Source organism: Apostichopus japonicus, chromosome 18 (genome assembly GCF_037975245.1).
Source record: "Apostichopus japonicus isolate 1M-3 chromosome 18, ASM3797524v1, whole genome shotgun sequence".
Taxonomy (NCBI): domain Eukaryota; kingdom Metazoa; phylum Echinodermata; class Holothuroidea; order Aspidochirotida; family Stichopodidae; genus Apostichopus; species Apostichopus japonicus.
Window position 1 is genome coordinate 3,478,033 of NC_092578.1, and position 19,845 is coordinate 3,497,877.

At 37.3% G+C, this 19,845-nt stretch overlaps 1 long non-coding RNA gene across 1 annotated transcript; it reads left to right on the plus strand.

Moving 5' to 3' along the window:
* Positions 1-978: 978 nt before the first annotated feature.
* Positions 979-19,643, plus strand: LOC139958362 (uncharacterized). The gene is made up of 2 exons (XR_011789765.1): positions 979-1,405; positions 15,027-19,643. It is a non-coding gene; the product is annotated as an uncharacterized lncRNA (long non-coding RNA).
* The last annotated feature ends 202 nt before the right edge of the window (positions 19,644-19,845 follow it).

Consider the following 19,845-nt stretch of genomic DNA (forward strand, 5'->3'; position numbering starts at 1 on the left):
AACAAGTTCCAGTAAATATTTTTAATTACACTGTTTTAAATTTCTTAACAATAGGACAGTGTTTCCATAACTTTTACTTTCTAAAAAAACAAAAAACAATTATGACTATGGAAAATGATTACTGTTCACTAACAAAAAGGTGCATTTCTAATTTATCGAGCACGGCAATTTTTGAAGTTTAGAAAAAAAAACGAGTGGTGGTGGGGGGGGGCGGTGTTCACGTTTACCGTACCGAACCCCACCCCCCTCCACTGGGTCAAGCTAAAGACATCTTCCTAGAGTTCTTACGAAGTAACAGTGGATGAGCCATTGATTGATCAAATTAATTTGAATGCTTTGTAAACAATTCGTCGCCGAGACATATTTTAGAATCAAGTATCCTCGAAACGATAATCAGCACGAATGAACACGATTCACTTAAGCCAATGCAATGAGTAAGGTATATTAGTAACCGAAACCTACTCGCATGCGTGGACGCAATGTAGTTTATCTTTGGAATACCCTGCAGTCAATATTCTATCTCGACTTCTCGACTATCTCTCTATATATGGGAAGGAGATTAACAAATGTAGAATGTGGCGCCGATCGCCAAGTAGGGCCCCCGGGGATAATTTTATCACCGTGTCCCATTATTTTCTCCATTGTTTTATGAAATGATAATGCATTATTTTTTCATCACATATTTCCCCCGGGGTTCCCCTTATTTACCCCGAGCTCCCGGACCGTGGTCCCCCTCTTCCCACCTCTCTCTCACCATCCAGTCTTCAAGTTTGATTACAGACTTGCAGCGCTATGTACCAATAATATTTAGAGCGGTATGGCTGATATGTTACGATGTTTTGAAACAGCGCCCTCGATTAGTGTCCCTACCTCTCGCTTTGCTGGGGAACCGTATCTTTAATCATAATAACAAAAAATCGTAATATCAATTGACCTTTATCACTATGTTGTTCCAGGCACGAGGTGTACACGGTAAGTTATTAACATAACCGTCTAGCTCGTTTGCTTTCGAGATGGAGATTAGAACATCTGACAAGCAGACGTGAATTGGAAGAGTGTAAAGCCTAAACAGACTCGACGGTTATTGGATTAAATTAATCATCTTTGCTTTGAGCTTAACCAGTTTATCTAACCGTTCACGCTCATTTCCTTGTTCTTTCAAAATAGTTCTCCTAAAGTTGTCATAACTTTTCTAAGCATTTGCTAGGCTAACCGGGCCGTCGCGAAACTGTAAGGAAATATATTTAAGAAAGGAAGTTTTTACTGGAAGGGTTTTGAAATTAATGTTTGATTTTATATCACGGCTGATACTCACATTTGAGGAGTGTTTAATATATCGTATAGTGGGATATTTCTATCTATTGGATATAAATTCCGACGCCAGTTGATTTCTTCTTACTGAAAAGTAAGTATAACATTTTGAGTATTAAATAATTAATGTTGTACGTAATACTTGTCCCCCCCCCACCCTGACAGGCCTGGTGGATAATAGGAGATAAAAGCAGTGCATGTCATTGCAATATCGTAGTCATTTATGTATGTGGGTGTGGGTGTCTGTGTGCGGAGGCGGGGGGGGGGGGGGATGGCTGCATAATAACAAAACCTTTCATAAACCAATAAGGACTGAGCACTCCATTTTCGAGGTGATTCTAACCCTTAGATTTATTAATAAGAAGAAAGCAAGAAAGTGAAAATGGGGTGGGCGGAATGAGGGGGAAGTGGCTTCGCCAAGGTTTGGCCGAGGGGCACGTGCACTCCCCCAAAATCGTGCCCCCCAGGTGCGATTTTTAGTGTTAAAAACTCAAACAAAAACTTTTTGTACAAAGGACGAAACGTTTTATGTTCAAATATAGCAATATATTGCATCTAAGGACCCTTCATTAATCAGAAATTTCTCAGGACACCCTCTCTCCATAGACCCCCCCCCCCCCCGGACGGCATTCACAAATAAACATCGTGCCCCTAATTAGGTGCTGTGCCCTCCCTGTTCCCCCCAAGATTGAAATGTCTGGTGACGCCACTGGGTGGGTGGGGGTTCCATTTGACATTTGCCAGTTCTTAAGCACCCCTACCATTGAATTAACGGTATTTCCTTACTTACGAATATGCCGGTTCTATACATTACATTTCACATTTACTGTCAAAAAATAGTGTAACTTGGTTTTCAGCGTACACTAAAGTCCCTCCTCCGCTCCCCCTCCCCGGTCGTTGTGCCTTTGACTCCTGTACCCCCTCCACCCCTCCTCTCATGAGAATGATTTGGTTGGTGATTGTATAGTATTTTTCTTGTATACACTGCAGTGTTAAGGCTCTAGTAGGCCCATAATAGTGTATAACCAAACCGAGCTTGTTCTACCCGACCATATTAAACATTCGTATCCCACCACCACCCCCGCAGACCATTACGCCACTGCGTCTTCCCAACAAGCAGTACACGGGACTTTACCCATTTGGCAAGCTGGTTTACTACAGTAACATTTTGGAAGCCAATACTAATAAGGCAAACAAGTATAGCCTATCTGATGTGTTTCTTCTCATGCATATTCAGTACATATATTCGGTACTCTGATTCGACTATTTTCATATTATCTAGGACTTTGGTCCCTACTATTGTTTTTTTCCCCCATAGATATAGATATGCAGATTGTGTACTGATAACATTATGTTGTCTCTTGTTATTATGCTACTGTTTGACATCTTAATACCATGTTATCTAGTGTGTACAATGATATATTATATGATGTCCTTTGGACCGCCATATTTGTATATATCTATATATATAGTTCTAATCTTACTAAGGGATATATCTACATTAGATTCATCATAGTCTTTGATTTGCACAAGAAACACCCTGTACTAAGGTATATACCTTCTCTATATTTTGTTGGGTTGCCATGCAACCAATTCAATGTTATTCGTTGCCACCATAACTTATAACGTGCTGGGAACTAACATGAACGTTTAGTCAATATTCCGTATGTAACTTAATCACTAAAACAAATTACTCCTATTGGAGAGATGCTTGTTTACAGAATTGAACTTTACTAAATACCTTAGGTAAATTAGTTGAAGTTTTTTAACCTTCAAAGGATAACATCAGACAGGGTATAGGCCCTATATATGTGTTATGGAATATCATGTTAACAACTCACTTTAGTTAGCGCTATACATATGTACAAGGTGAGGAAGGCTACACGGTTCAATGTTTCTCCTAATATACGACACCATTTTTTCCTTATTACATTCATGTATTAACCTAAATACCTTATATTCATTCACTTTCTTTAAAATTGTATTCTGCTTCAGTCGGATGAGTAAGTCGGGTTTTACTTTCGCCCCAGGCTACATACTGAGTTGAGGTTACAATTAAAGTGTCTCGATACGAGATTTGAGGATCAAATTAGTAAAAACGAGAACCAATTACGTTACACGAACATCTTCTGGTTCATTTCCAACCCACTATATTCTGATATGTCTCAACGGGCATGATATTATATTCACTCCTGCTCCCGTAGGGCATCAAGATAAGTCACCGGGGAATCTTAAAGGAACTCACGAATACTATTAACATGAAATACATGTTATAATTTAACACAAGGTTAAATATCATGCAAGAATAATGTGATATTTGTTATGCGTTTAGTAAAGCAAAATATTATTCTAAATTAATAGTTTTGTATTTGAATAGGTTGGGGTAGAGGAGAAGGGGAGTTGTTATAGATAGGACTCTTACCTTGTCTGTTTAGTTTAAGATACTCTCATGTGTACAGTTCTATTATTGTTTAACGTTAATGTGAATATGGAGCATGTATAGAACAAGCTCTGCTTCCTTACAATGGATATACCATATGATTTCAAGGTATAGCCTATCGTAGGAGTCTAACCATGCAGGGAGTAATTAGGGCATGCCTGATCTGCTCATACCAACCATATATGATACCATTCAAACTTGGGACATGGAATCGAGCAGTAGTTCATGTTAAGTCACAAGAGAATGATAAGGTTTGAACCTCTTCACCCCCCCCCCCCCCCCAACTCCTCACCGAACTACTTAGTTTACATTGAACATGTGTGGTACCCCGGCCTGTTAGATCGAGGAAGAGTACTTGAGGTTATACCTTCTGTGTGTTTTACTGATTTCTATATTTTAAAATAGTTTAGTATCACTTTAAGTGATATTTTCTCACCCAATGCTTTGTTGTTCACGGCACAATTTGCCCAGAAAATACACACTAGTCTGTCTAGCATTAAAACTAGTATAGCTTTCATGTCTTGCAGGCTTCTTTTCTCCCTGCAGGGATCCGTCTATGTCATATTACATGACCACAAAGGAACATAAATGACTTATGGAAAGCGAAACTTAACAGTCAGAACGTATAACCTGAGGACAGTGGTCTGTTTTTGTCGTTAGTCAAGCTTGCAATTACTTGTGAGATTGAGGTCGATGCATATAGGAAACGATTATATAAACGGGTTTTTCTTCTTTATCGCACGTTAATCTCTACTTTTACGACGTCAAAGTTAACCTATTTGCTTTCGAGAACTAAGACAATATTGTTCAAGTATGAAGGACCTATTTGGTTGGGGAAACCGATAAATTTGCCCCAAGCATTTAACCGCGCAATGTATAGCAGCTTTCTGCTCTTATAGCAGTCAAAGAGATCGACATCACAAACAAAAATGATCAAACTTTTGGGGTAACTTGAGGATGGTATTGGTTTACATCATGAGCCAATCTTGTCATATTGCTTTTAGCAAAAATTTTGTGGGACCATGACATAGGTGGAAACTGGAATTACCCCCCCCCCCTCCCCTCCATCCTTCGCACCCTCTTGGTTGTGCTTCTATCATCGCTTGATTTTAAGATATAGGCGTTTGTTAATTTGCATCTTTGGGGCGTTCTATTACACGTGTAACGGATACACCGTATCATATTATATCACAGTTCATTGTACGCGCATTAGCTTATACGCTCGTTCAAAACACATTTTACGTAGAGCCTGCCAGGTGATCATTAAACATCTCACATCTTTCATATTTTATGCCCCTTTGACGGGTGTTGCGAAATGTATCACTCACTGACAACCAATATTCAATTTTACCATCTTGACCGAGCAAACAAGGGGTGACTCACCGTGACTGTATGTCGCAAGTGAAACATATTGATCAATTTAAGGGTGGAATTTCATACTAACTATTCTTTTGCAAGATATGCCATAAGCTTTATCTCAAGATATCAAGTTAAAGTCAAATATTTTTCTTGTGGTACAGATTTTCACTGTATGGAATTGCTGATATGGATTAATCATGTATGGAAATACTTTGTGGTTTTATACTGTACGGAAATAATGTATGGGCGGCAAAATGAAGATAATCAAATTAAATTCATTAATAATGAACTCATTTAACTTCATTCATTGCAAAGTCTAGGAATATGCCTGTTTAATATTCTTATCGGTATATCCAATTTTGGAAAACGTGCCCATCATAAACACAAGTTAGTTGTTTTTAAGATGAAACCAATTAAGCTACCGTCCCTTGCAGGTCTACTCCCCGTTCTTGGCTACCCCTAGTCAAAAAGTGGACGAAATTGTCAACATTCTTATCACGAACACACACACACAGGAAGAGATGGATGGTAAACTTTTATTCCCACTTGTGTTTATTTTCAAACCATGATCAACACATACCGTAGCTGATCTATAGAGATGGGCATTATCATGCATCATAAACACAAAATCAAACAGTCCTTGACGTCATACAGATAGTAATCTCACACAAGGTCAGGAAATTATAAGCCTGTAAAGTATCTATAAAGCAATGCATGTGTTGTAACTGAAGCTTAATGAGAGTTAGGCTACGGATGCTAACGCAGGTATCTTCGTTAGGCTAGTGGTACATCGTACATAACAAATTGTTTGACCAAACTGTTTGTACTCATGTAGGCTAATGTGAAGACATATTCGTAACAGAATTAACACATTTGCATCAAACTGACGTTCAGTTAATTGGCTCTATAGATCTACGCTGGACTATATGCATATGTTGTCATGCCAAACACGAGACATGTATTCCACCCTATATGATGTGACTTAGACAGTGATATAGACACACTCACACCCTTAATTCCTATATATAGTAGACACTGTACTTCATGGGTTACGGGGGTAGGTGGGGGCTATGGAAGAGGAGGAGGGGTGGACGGGATATATGCCCCTTTGAAACACACTAACACAAAAAATATTACAAACTGAATTAGGTTCAATCACCTTTTTATTGCAAAATTTGGGCAGCTTGTAGCTAAATAATTTGAAAGTGACTCCTGCTCCTGTCAAGAAAACTGTTGGGAGAAGGTGGGGGAGGGGGGAGGGGGAGGGGGTTACTGTATTATGTACTACTAATCAACCCGCATCCCTTCCGTCCCATTGGAACACTTTCAACAAAAATAGCAGTCCTTGGTAAGCCTTAAAATTCGAAAGTTTCATTTCATTGGAAACGGTGACCACAATTACGAACTTATTAAATCATCTCTTGTAAGACTATTTTTTCCACACCAATGTGAGAGAGATTTCAACAATATTCGAATAATTAGTGATTAAAGTGATTACCAATGAGAAAAAGACTAATTCAAAGGACGTTCATTATTGTATGAATTCTCCCTTAATCTTAAATAACCTTGGCATTCAATCCAAAACAGTTAGGGTTCTTTATTAACCTGTTTTCAATTGTCAAAACCCGCTGTTTAATCATACCCAATAAAGAAAATAATCAGAAAATACAGCGTGAGCCACAAACAGTGACCTACGACATTTTGAGTTGTAGTAGTCATTTTGTTAAATTTGTTTCCAAGAAAAACCCATGCTTTCTTACACGCATGATCTGTTTTGTGTACAGGCTAGGTGTTTCAATCACTGGTAGCAGTAGTTCAACCACAGATGAAGTTATCCTATCGACAGGATAGTTAAAGCAAAGCTCAAGCCACATAAATAATTCTGTTATTGTAAATCGTCAGAAATGAAATATCGCTGTCAATCCAGATTGTATTTCTTTACCACTTTAACTGTCTCGAAATGACCCTTTAATCATCCGAGACAATTTAAATTGGCTGGACCACTTAGTCTAACCGACAAAGACCATTAGGTCACTTCCACACATGAAACACAAAACTCAATGAGAGAACAATATACTTTGAATGGCCTCACAATTAATGACATATTTATAATACATTACAAAGTTGCCAATGACATGTGGTGTTGAATGTCATCCAAAACGGATCTGTTGTTCATGTTTTGGGTTCATGAGTTTTAGAATTATAAGAAAACTGGATTGACATTAACATCGCCTGCAGGCTGAGAAGCCAACATAATCATCAAGTTAGTCTTAAAGGAGCATACTACAAAACTGTTTCGAAAACCGACATAGGTATACATAAACTTGACTAGCATTGAAATTGTTCACCTTTCTTTGGGCTATGACAAATCAAGTTACCCTTTGATGCATGTGGCTACCAGATTAATGATTGCAATCACAATTAAATTTTAGTCACATGTGTCCATTGTCAACGAGACATGTCAGCTGTTTAAAGCTTCATTTGTAGTTCAGATGTAACAGTTGCACCATAATTAGAGCTGCTAACGATATTTCATCTGAAGAATAGGACAAGTTGTCACGGCCTAGGGGTAAGAGGAGAGGGGTATAAGTTGAGAGGTTCCCGACCCCTGTTTAGGAAAATTGGTGGGTATCCTAAAGGCTATATACACGAAAATGGTATCAGATTTGCATTAAAATGCAGCTCAAATTCTCATTGTAAGATTAGAACGAATAAGGGCTGTTTCTCTGTGCTCAAATTTTATCGACATTTTCATCCATAGCAAAAAATGTGTCACACAAATTTAATGTTGTGTTATGTTGTTTTATATGCAATAATAACTTCATGATAGGCTTAGTGCAAATGTTTATGGGCAAATGGTAATTAATATATGATGTTAAATAGCTGGTCTCTGTCTTTTATTTTGTTTACATAAGTGCATGGAATAAACTGTACTGAACATTTGAGTTATCGTACCACCAAATAGTGACACATTTAATACAAAATGTAGCTATAAATTTGTACTAAGTCCCGGGAACTTCCGCTACATACTATTAACATATATGCTAACTAATGTCATGACGCCCTCTGTATTATTATATAATTGTTGAAGTGCATCCTCAACTTGTAGATAATATCTGCAGTTCACCTCGTGTGAATTAGCTTGCCTTGTATCTTGGAAAGTATTATGTGGTTGGTTTGGGTGCACAAATCTTCGCGATAAACCTTGTTTCTCGTTCGAAAAATAATCGAGTTTATCGGCGATTATTAAGTTTTTCGAATTATTGTACATTAGGCTTGACATAATAGCCTATACGTGTCTTGTTGTACTAAAATGAACTCTGTGTAGTCTTAGAAGAGCTTAACGTCGGTATGTCTTTCGCGTCGTCTTTTATGTCTCCCTGGTGTGCATGTCGAGAGCTGACGAAACAAGATAGGCCTACGTGCCTAACATGAACAAGAAACCATTAATATTTTCAAGAAGAAGTATCCGATGAATGTATTAGCTGAGACAAAGAGGTTATATGTATATACCTTTGTCGAAATCATTGGCTTATAGATGTTAACCTATAGAAGGAAAATGCCTATAGATTCAGCAGACATGACATCATTTGCATAAATGTTGATGAGAACAAACGGTTCAGCTAAGGGGCTAATACCACAGGGACACTACAATGGTACTGTAAAATATCACGTGACGCGACTTACTTTGGCGCACTGCATGCAAAGGTCAACATATTAACGGGAAATAGAAGGAATACTGTAAGGGGTGCAGAGGTGCCGCAAAGGGAGTGAGTATATAGGTCCAATTAATTGTAAGTCACCTGATACTCATAAAACAGGGCTCCATTTATAAAGTTGTTAGTGCAATTTTACATTCGGAAAGCGCCTAATTCGGGATTTCGTGTAAAATATCAAAAATCCAATAAGAGAATCAGACGTCATACTTAGCTATACTTCATTAAGTCGACAAATAGCCTACACTGTTTGCTATATATTCTTAAGTGTTATGTATATATATGCTATATATTCTATATATTCTTTATGCTATATATGCTATATATTCTATATGCTATATATGCTATATATTCTTTAGAGGTCACTCAGGTCACGAAATACTTTAACAAGATAATGAACTACGTCTGAAGTCAATATTCAGTCATGTGATATACCAATTAATTATTTTTATTTAATTATTTTTCCAGTCACGCTGTATATATAATAGGTCACAATGTTAAGTGGTATAATAATCCAATGTAGCCTACGTTTACCAATCGTCTGCTATTTTAATCAGTGCAGCTCTTTGGCACGTCTAAATAACTCTGCTCGTACTAATACCTCTCGCAAACTAGTTTCTTCAATTAGCGGATTGCAGTGCTTAGATTATGATAACAATTCCGTTATCGAATCATTCACCACTAGACCTCTTACCTAATCCGAGATCTGTATAACCAATTCTCCTTGCTCTGTATATCCACACACCATGCATGTTAATATACCATATGGCATGCGTGATATCATAAACTTTTAGCTATAGAACAAATGTACCCGTGAAAAGAAACAGAGTGTATATCTATACGTTAAGACTTCGTAAGGTCGGGGTTTAAGTAACAGATTTGAAATGTCTTCGTGTGTTAAAAAGTGAAGAGATAAATACCAGTATTGATGCGACTGGTATTGAAGCGACCAAGTTCGTGGCGGACCCCTCCCCCCTCGTCATAAAATAAACTTCCACGCAAACATATTGTTTAATGTCTTACATAAATTGTTATACGTGGTATCATTATTATAAGGTCCCGTAGTATATGGATGCTAAAAACCTTAACAAAGTTCTTTTATCTTGTAAAGGAACATCGACAGTTATATCGTTAACCTACCACAATTTTCATTGCATATCTACCTGGCCTAGCCTACTTTGTATGATAACTGAGTACTATATGTCATTCAATGGGAAGTAAATTACAACGAGAACCAAAATATTGTAAATGATTCTCCAGAAGGGAAATTATTAAAAATTCTAAATAGTGTATTCACGGTATGATCGAATTTAATAATACTCCATGCGAGGAATATAGGGTTACTTTTATTATCTCTATCTCGTAACCCACCCTATCCTCTCCCCCTCACCTCCCGTCACCTTCCCCTTTACGAATTAATGCATCGTAAGGTGGACGTTTTTTTTAATGACAATCCAGACGTGGGTAAGTGAAAGATTTACGTCCTGTTATCTTTATGGAGGTCTGTAATGAGAGGAGGACGAAACTATAAAACCATCTTTATAAATTCATCCTTAAAGGTCACTTGAATAAAACAAGGTTCAAAATAAACGCATCGGGCAAATATCACGAGAAAGATTTCTTCCTTTCATTGGAATACTCGAAAAAATATGTGACAATATAATGGTACAGCCCATGACAAACAAATGCTTCCATATAATGGAAGATATATGGAAAAATGGCCTGTTTTTAACGGTCCCTTCTGTTACACTATTCTATGCCAGGATTATACTGTTAAGACATATATATAGTATTGTCACTTTAAGCATGTATGTTTTACACGGCCTTGATTCAAGCACCATTTCGTACATACCGAATCACTGTCGTCGACAGGTGCGGATAAAATCGTTGACCTTGTATCCGCCCCCCCCCTCCCTCCGCCTCACCTTCCTTCCCAACTCATATGTAATATCCAGATAAAATCATTTCCACTCTCCAGGTTTGGTAATTTTGCCCCGCGGGGACCGGTATGTGAGTACAAAATCAAACCTTCATGTATTATTTCAGTAACACGCTTATTCTGGTACATGCATTGGAATAAACATCTCCACCCCTCCCCTCTCGAATAATGTACTTTGGTATGCGAGTATCAATATCGTAAATAAGATATATATCAATTGTAGATGTCGTGATTGCATTATTGGCGCGAATGGCGCTCCATACATCTGATAACATTTCAATAACTTAAAAATTCATATTTTGAAATATCTTTATATCTTGTTTTCGAATACCTTTTGAAGAAAACTTATTTTAATTTCTGTCACATTAGTTATGAGAGAGGATGTACAACACGTTTTTGGCTGTGCAATACTTGATACAGGTAAACACACCTCTAGCTTGTGATACGAATTGAGGCAGCCTCAATGCAACCTTTTTTACGACTTACTTCATACCACGGGGCCCCGAACACACGTCCCTTGACTATATTAACCAGACAAATACAATGTGAGGACAAATTAGTAACCAGAATCGGAATCTAGCTTGTTAGATTGCAACTAAATATGTAACATATAGCAATGTGTATACATTGAACGTCTAATAAGGATATCAGGCCTTTCACTTCAACCGAGCAGAAGAGCAGGGATACGTGGGGTTTTAATGTCAGTCAGCAGTTCGATTATATGAAAGTCTTAAATCATAACTGCCGTATAGTTGTGTAAACTACTTATAGAGATATGTTGCAAGGAACAAACAGGACTGGAAAAACAAAGCTTATAGCATGTTCCCATTGGTCAAAATGTTATATTAAAGATTCGAAGATTAATTTCACATTTCTAATATAGATATATATATATATATATATATATATATATATATATATATATATATATATATATATATATATATATATATATATGATATCCGGTTTCACATTTCTAATAAAGATTTATATATATATATATATATATATATATATATATATATATATATATACTTTAAGCTTTACTTCAAAACTATCTCTTGCACATAACATTATTAAATAAAACGCATTCCCATTTTTATATATTTATAAAAGTTACATATATTTAATAAAGTTACATAATACTTTGATATCTCGACTGTCACCAAGGGATTAAAAAGTGAGAAACAGGGGAGTGACTTTCAGCTAATTTAAAATCACTATACGACAGAACAAGTAATATATGAAAATGCTGCAGATTTTGGAAATTCCCCCTCCCCCCTTCTTCTGATATATTGACGGATCCCAACACACCTAGCCAATAATAATAGTGTACCCCCCCCCCCCTCGCCGCCTGTAAAGTAAGTTGTAAGTGAAATATCAGTTGCCTCTTTTCTGGATTACATACGTATATCAAATATCAACCAAACAGTAGCTTAACGTTTCCAATATACGCCTTATTTCTGTCTTCTACAAAACATTGATTAAAACAAGAACATTCCTATGAACCATTTATAACCCTTTCATTTTATCATCATTAGTTATCTTTGAATATTTCCATTCTGTTAAAACAATTAAACTGTAATTCATTATGTAATCATGTTCACACACCCTGTGACACATCCTTCTCCTCTTTTAGCATATTGAAACGACATTTAAACGGTCACATTTTACTCATGTGCCACGTCGGATTATAACGGTGAGCTATCTACGGTAGATAGTATTAATAAAGCTATAGGTAAATCAACGCGCTCTACGTGCACTTTCCATGCACGAAGCTCTTATGACCCCTTAGGTAGATAGGTCGGCCCTAGCTCTATCGAGAATAAAGGTGCCCTTATAAGGAAAACTATTTATAGCTCTGTTATCACTATGATGAATCGCAGGGACGTCTGTGTAGTGTGCGGTCCCTTGGTTTATTGCGAGCAGCTCAGCAGACAGCGCACAGCTAAGGTTAGGCTAACAAAGGACAAAGTAAAATTCTCACTGGTATGAGTACAAGGCGCTATATGTCATTACCTAATTTTGTATTAGAACACACCACAATGATCCGTGTACCAGTGCGAGTACATATCCATGAGGGTGACTACGGTGATAGTACAGAGAACTTTGCTAGAATACGAGTACACAAACGGAGTCACTACAAGTCTGTATGGTACATCTCTCGACCATTGAACTAGAAAAAAAATAATAAGGTAACAAAACAACTTCACAATTGGGCTCCCAACATCGCACAAGGAAAGAGGAAATTATTCGTAAATTGAAATGATTGTAGGGGAGAACAATCATGAATATTAAAATAAATTTGTGGCACCCTTAAAGTTCTTGTACAGGGTTCAATAATTCACAACATCGAGAGTGTTATAACTGTTTTTAACGTATTTCTGTAGAAGATCGAAGGGTTCACGTTTTCCAGTTATCAGTTAATGCTATAGGTTGGTTTGAATCATACAAACCTACGGTAGAACGGTCTAGGGAACACTCAGTCCAAAGAGAAAAATTAAGGTTACCAAGTATTGTAAACTATAGAGAGAAAAAATGTAATACAAACATTTCCAACCAAAATACGAGAAAAACAAAGAAATTTTTGCTCTTAATGTATAGGTTCCCAAGTTTAAAAAAAGTTTCAACAAGTTTCAACCCTATCTTCCCGAGCAAACCATCGTAGTTCTCATGTTACCCAGATAGTTTGTACATTGTGTGCAAATTATTCACCATAGCGATAAAGCCTCTTGTCCCTCAACCAATTCTTTCCCTCTTGCAATATAGTCTATCTTTGACTGTTTTCTAAACTATACTCCACAAGCGTAATGGAAGAGGTTGCGCAATCAACGAAATGGGGGCGCTAATAAATAATCACACCAAGCTGTGATTACAATCCAGGGTGACTTGACTATCCGAGCTGTATAATAGATCAGCAATTAAAGTGATAATTTTCGTGTGGAAAACAGTGAAGAGATGTGGAAAAGTGGAGACATGAAGAAAAATATGTATGGTGCGGTCGTTAAGAAATTGTTTGTACAATAATATGATGTAAATATGTTTTTTTTTACAATGTCATAATTACTACACAAGACTAACATGTTATTCCTCCAGTGTTCCAAGTTTTAATATGTCATGAGCGAGCATTGCTAAGTTCATCACCTAATCCCCCTCCCCCTCCCTCTCCGATCACCGATACAAACATGGGAGCAAGGGGTGTAAGGAGGGTAGAAGGAGGAAATTCATTTGTGCCTCACATACTCAGGAGAATTATAGCGTAAGCAAATTTGTAGAATAAAAAGATTCGTATTTCTCTGTTGATGTGAATGTTTGAGTTCATGTGATATCACTCTTGGATGCAGCAGTACTTAGTTTGAACTTCACACATAAAAATAGTCCATATATTGTAATATTATCGACCGAACTCTTCTACAGATTCGTAATTTGGGCTCAAAGATTGATGTGATGATAAATGTTCCATCTATGCTGTTGTGTCTATTTCCATGGTGATGACGAATTCACGTGGATTAAATAAACGAATCCAACTGACACGTAAACCCACAATTTCCATATAATTGTGCCAACTTTTGCCCTTATATTGTAAACGTTTCAGTTACAAATTGCTGTTCTTCTTTTTCAAAAGCTCAGCATGTTGTCAGTGTATGCCAGACTAAGCTTTTTGGCATAGTGTCTACAGTTACAATTTTACCAGTATGCCCCCTTAGTCCTTTACACGCTATACGCGATAAAATAGTGTGAGTGGCAGGCATTAAAATAGAGGGAGGGGGCAGTGGGGTGGGGCAGTGGGGAGGTAGTAATTCACTATAGAGAACAGCGACAACTCACTTGCGCATGCAGGAAGGTCGTAAACTAGCCCGAATGCGATGAAAACGTGTGGCAGAATCTGTCGGTTTAGACCTGCTAATTGTAATCATACTAGGCCATATAGTGTGCATGTAACTTACTAGCCCTGGGTACTATGTATATTTTAATGGACACTGTCGTGAAGTTCAGGATGACTCGAGGCACAACGTATATTTCGCTTTTCTTTTCTTTGTACGTTTATATCCCTTTTCATTTTGGAGCAATGACCCTTTAAACATGTAACAAGATGCCGGGATTACTTAATGTTAACCCATTTGTTTTTAAACTGTTTGCAACCTGTCAAAATACAATTTTGGGCCCATGAGGTCAACCTTTAGGTAGTGATGGTTCCTGGGTTGTTTCTCCTTTCCGGCTCCTTATTAATTTTGATCATTTACTCTTCTCTATCATACAGAGAAACCTTCCAATTGATTTATACCAAGATGGCGAACTTGATGGGACAGAACGCGATGTATTTCAACATGGCGTCGTTTCTAATCCTCGACAACCAGATCTTACAGAAAGTCAGCACAATGGATGTGATACCGTTCTTCAATCACCACAATATCATTGAGGCCGCGGAGATGAACTACATACAAGATGGCGCCACAGAGAGAATTAGGAGAGAACGACTGTTACAAAGACTACGATCGAGAGAAAAACAAGGCTATCAGTATCTGAAAATGGCATTGTCGACGCATGGACATAAATATCAAACTGTTATCTCTCAGATCGACAAAGTTTTGTTGCCAAGTTAAAGCGAAAAAAAAAAATTCCTTAAAGCTGTCAAATCCTATATATAGTTCTGTAGCGTTATTACCAAAAAAGTACTACTACATAACTCAGTTTTCGTTTTTTATTATTCAAATTATATGCAAATTGTAATTCATATTTGATAATCATTTGCATAAAGATAACCTTTTCTTAAAGTTAAAAAAAAGAGTAAATCGGCAACAACTAATGATCTTAGTTTGTTATCTATAGCTGTTTAAACACCGACGCAATCCTAAGCCGTGTTACGTCAGTACGCTAAATCAAATAGCTAAGCCATTGCATAAATCTTTTTGCACTATGCATTAACTTCTAGGTTATAATTCTTTTAAAGCACTTTTAATCTGGGGGGGGGGGGGCACCGACATCAAAGGGCACTTTGCAGAAATTCGATTGGACTGATGCAGCCTTATATTTAGTACCCTTTATAACTCTTATTGTATTATCTTATTTGCGTATACACATCACTCCATCAACGCCCCCCCCCCCCCAAGGAAAATATGCATACTAGCACTGCAATATCCAATGTGCAAATTGGGAAACAAGGAACAAGTTTTCTTTTGAGACAAAATGAGGTGAAATCATGCTAGTTGCTAATGTAGGAATCTTCCGAATTAAAGTTTATTTCTTGTCAATATCTTAACAAATTTTTTCCATTCGAAATAGCTTTGAGTTTGACCCACAGAAATTCATTAAAAGTCAGGGGCGTAGCCAGGATTTGCAAAGTTGTATGCACGACTATCTGAGCGGAGCGCCACCATCAGTTGGCGCGGAGCGTACAAGAAAATTTTTGGTTTTACAAACCCCTCAGATGGCTGGAAACGGCCCTTCCCGAGTGTTCATTCTGGTTCCCTGGCCTCTTGCTAACTTGAGACACCTCAATTTTTATGTAGAAAAAGGGCACATTTTTAACCTGAGGAAAAGTGGGGGGCACGTGCCCCCTGTGCCCCCCGGTTCCGCCGCCCTTGTACTCATATCCCATAGCCCATGCATATCCCATAGCCCCTACCCCCATTAAAGAGCACAAACACGGTGTGCATCAATGTTCTAACTAACAGATTCACGGTATATTGATTTAGATTTTGCTGTGACACATGTATTTAACATACATTTTAAAACTGGCAACGTATTATAACGTTGTAAGCAATGTTGTACTTCATATGGTAGGCGGCCTATGCATGAGTGTAGTCTTATAACTTTAAAAACAAACAGACAATGACTATTAGTTTTCCTTTGCAGTTTGTCACATTTACAATTTACTGCACATTTTGCGTATTCGGAACTGTTACACGTTCTGCCGTGAATTTGTTAACGTTTGACCAAGCCATATAAGACTCCTTCAACTTTCAACTATAGCACACCGTGCCATTATAGACACACCTCTAACGACCCTTCTCAGACAAAGATATCGATGATAATCGCTGAGTGGCTAACCAACAGATCACTTCTAATCATGGGAAGTTTTAAAAGAAGACAACACATTAAATTGAGTAATCAAACAGGGAAGCTATACAAGTGTTTGTTTGTATGTATGTATGTATGTTTATAACCGCACTTGTCTCATCGTTGGTTAAAGAATAACAAGAATCCAAACAGACAATAAGAAGTATGTTAACGCCCTCGACAAGGAAATTCCTTCCCAAAACACGAACAGCAACAGGAAATGTTGTCATGGAAACGAGTACAAGATTACAAGATATCTTTAAAGGAGTATAGAGATCACGAAAGAAACAAATTCATGCATTTATAAGGAGACGTTGTTGTTTTCCTGTTTGATAACAACTTAAAGGGTTATAACTAGTCGCGAAATATCGAAACAATGAAAAAGGCACAGAAAATGGTTCCTTAATGACTGGATGATAAGCGCTTAAATAGACACATTTGATGACCGGGAATTTAACGAGCTTGAAAGACGTTAGCTGCTTAGGAATAAACAAACTTGTGAATCACCACAAGTACAACCTCTAATTACATGTTTACCTTAGTGATTTAGTAGCTAATTAACCATCGTAATCTTTGCCAGCAGCGTCTATTTTTGTTTACATCGTTTGCAAGATAACATAACCTACCTTCCCATCCACCCTACCCCCACCCCCCCCCGTCCCCCATTAAAAGAATGGTTACGTTAGTTCATTTCTGAAAAGCTTTAACTTACGTGAAGTCTTTCATAGAAAAAAGTTACCAGTGTATAAGCCAATGAGTACATGAACCTATGAGACCAATTGGGGGGGGGGGGGATTACATGGGTCTACTATGGGCGGATTTTTTGTGGGGGAGAGGTGGTGAGATGGATGTTATGGGAGTGGGGGTTGTGGTCAAGGATTGGTGTTTATTGTACTGCCACTAGCATTAAGTGTAGTTTCATTGGTGTCGACTGTTTGCCAGCCGAGTTTTATGACCGTTTTACATAAACAGGGCATGTGTGTGTGTGGGGGGGGGGCATGTGTGTGGGGGGGGTAACGGGACAGGGAGAAGAGGGGAGGGGTAACAGTTATATAAAGATTGGAAACTACTATATTATATCATTATGATTTACAGATCATCAAGTATCCAACCAACAACAATTGGCCACGTGACAAGTTACTTATTAGTAAAAGGTTTAATCAAGAAATAATTTGTGGAAGGCGCGCAAAATATTTCGTATTCGTCATTCATGCGTACTGCATTATGTTAGTTGTCCAAAAAAAAAATAGGTAAATATTAAGAAAAGAGTTACAGAATCCTTCAGTGGATACTGGCGCGTGAAATAGGCTAAGAGTAGGGACGTTTTAATTTGTCCAATCAGTGTGCAGTAAACAATCATATGCAAATTAATTTAAATATTGTGCCTTTTACCGAAATTTTTCTTCCAAGCTCCTCTGAATTTGAAATTACACTGATAAAGTATTTACGATTAGGAATTAATATGGAAATACGTTATACGTGCATATTAAATTTAAGTAGGTTAAGAACATAAGATGCTTGACTTTGTCCAATCAGTGTGCAGTAAACAATCATATGCAAATTAAATTCAAAAATGTAAATATTGTGCCTTTAACCGAAATTTTACTTCCAAGCTGCTCCTCTGAATTGAAGTTACACTGATAATGTATTACGATTCGGAATTAATATGCAAAGACGTTATACGTGCATATTAAATCTAAGGAGATTAAGAACATAAGATGCTTGACTTTGTCCAATCAGTGGTCAGTGAACAATCATATGCTAAAGAATTCCTTATTTTAATCTGAGTGCCTTGTGCATTGTAATAACAATGACACTAATTTACCTTGCAAGCATAATTATGTTAATACGTTATACGTATTTTAATGCGTATTAAAGACAGTAATGCATATTAATGAGCGCGTAAATCACTGCGCCACAATAAATCAGTAATTGGGCAACACGTACATATTCGTACATTTGTAATGGAGTATACTGAGTGTGAGTGCAGTTATACATATTTAAATATCATCATGCATATTCAGTACATTAATATCAATGCGGTGCCTTTGAATTAAGTTTTATACGGAGTACATACTTTTATTTTACACAATATCACCTAAATCATTTAATTTGTGATGTATTTTGTAAAATAAAGCATGCATGTGCCATGATATAGTTATGCAATCAGCAAATAACGCTGACATGATTTGAAATAAAAGCGTATACCTTTTCAAAGGGATTCGTGATATCTCATTTGACGTGACGTGACACCATCGTCATCACACGGTAAGGGGACTGGGGTTGGCAGTGGATCAAGTTGTATGGTTTTTGTGGCCAGATTCTATGGCGGGAGACTTTTCTTAAAAGTATCAAACGCTCTTGCCACTACGGCCCACACAGGCCTACAAGTGTGGAGATAGTTGAGATGGGGACTCATCCATGGTGGTCAGGAGTAGATGACATGGAGACTCATTCATGGTGGTCAGAAGTATGAGATGGGGACTCATTCATGGTGGTCAGAAGTATGAGATGGGGACTCATTCATGGTGGTCAGAAGTAAATGAGAATGGGGACTCATTCATGGTGGTCAGAAGTAAACTTCTCGACAGAAGAAAGTTAAAACTTATCATTTACAACTCCACCGCTGTGGACTAACATCATGAGCAATCTGAATATGGATTGTGTAATAAGACAAAATCGAGCAGTAAAATAACGAGTTTCTATCTCAAAAATGTAATGGTTTTACCGATTCTCAAATCAGCACAGTATTGTCAAATATATGAGTTTTAGTAAAAGATTGAATGAGTAATGGATTACATCATGTTTGAAGTTTTAATTTACTTCGTTTTGTTATCATTATTATTTTCCAGACGAAATAACAAAATAACGGCAATGCTATATAAAACTATACAGATATTTTGTTTTCTGTGTGTCGTTTAGGGTAAACTATTATTGGAATGGGATTAGAAAGATGAAACAATCAACAATTACCATTTATATAAATGTTAAAAAAACTGGAAGGTATATGAACAACATCA